A 1,366-nucleotide genomic window follows, 5' to 3' on the forward strand; every position below is an offset into this window, starting at 1 on the left:
GCTCATATTTACCACTGGGCTAATGAGCTGAAAGGTTGGATGTTTGAAGCTACCCAGGAGCACATTGGAAGAACGAGTCTGCTTCCAAGACAGCCAAGACAACTCTAACGAGCACTCCTGAGAATCATCAACCATTTGAGGGCACAAGGGCAACGCTGACCCCAGGACCACGTACAGAAGGCTTAGGAAAGACGGAGGACTAGAAACAGGAGTTACAGGGAGGGAGTGGGTGAATGATGGTAAATTGTGGGGACTGCAATTTAGAGGGGATAACAAACATGGAGATGAAAGAAAGTGTATGATTTGATGGATGTAGAACTAATGATCTGCTCTGTAAGCCACACAATTTATAACAAAAAAAATTATTTAAAAAAGAAAGGAAGAGAGTAAAAGAGAAAGACCCTCAACGAGATGGATTAATACAGTAACTTCACCAATGGGTTCAAACAACCACTGTTGAGGATGGTGCAGGACTGGGCAGAGCTGCCTGCTGTCGTGTGTAGGACCACTATGAGTTGGGAGCAACTCGAAGACACCTAACAGGAGTTTACCTGAAGGCTGGTGGTTCAAACCCACCCAGCAGAACTACACACACACACAAAAGGACTGGTGATTTACTTTCCTGAAGATCCCAGCCAAGAAAACCCTTGTAACACATGGGATTCCTTGAGTCCGAATGAACTCAAAGGCAATGGGTCAGGTCAGTGGGGTGTGGATGGATGAACACCTCCCACTCACTTCGGAGGAGAACTCATAATCTCAGGTATTTTACAGTCACTGGGTGCAGGATTACTCAGAGAAGGAAAATGTCAATGAAAAGAGGCTATTAAGCTTCAACTATGAATCCCAGTGGGTCTGGGGAATGGTTCACAGGGAGGGAGGGGTAGAAGATGGACTCAGTTTTTAAAGCATTGAGAACAATAAGGAGATTAGAGAGGGATTAAGACATGATAGGATTAAACTTTTGTCTTAGAGTTGAGCCCCACTCAACTGAACTTCACCACTGGACCAATAAACAACATTCTTATCAATGGAGAAAAGATTGAAGTTGTCAAGGACTTCATTCTTCTTGGATCAACAATCAACACTCAAAAAAAAAAAAAAAATCAATACTCAAGGAAATAGCAGTCAAGAGATCAGACAACATATTGCATTGGACAAATCTGATGCACAGGAACTTTTTAAAGTATTGAAGAGCAGAGATGTCAGCTTGAGGACTAGGGTGCGCCTGACCCAAGCCATGGTGTTTTCAATAACCTCATATGGATGAGAAAACTGGACAGTGAATAAGGAAGATCGTAGAATTGATGCTTTGAGTTGTGGTGTTGGAGGAGAATACTGAAAGTGCCATGGACTGCCAAAAGAA

The sequence above is a fragment of the Chrysochloris asiatica genome, unplaced genomic scaffold, assembly GCF_000296735.1.
Source record: "Chrysochloris asiatica unplaced genomic scaffold, ChrAsi1.0 scaffold00116, whole genome shotgun sequence".
Classification (NCBI taxonomy): Eukaryota; Metazoa; Chordata; class Mammalia; order Afrosoricida; family Chrysochloridae; genus Chrysochloris; species Chrysochloris asiatica.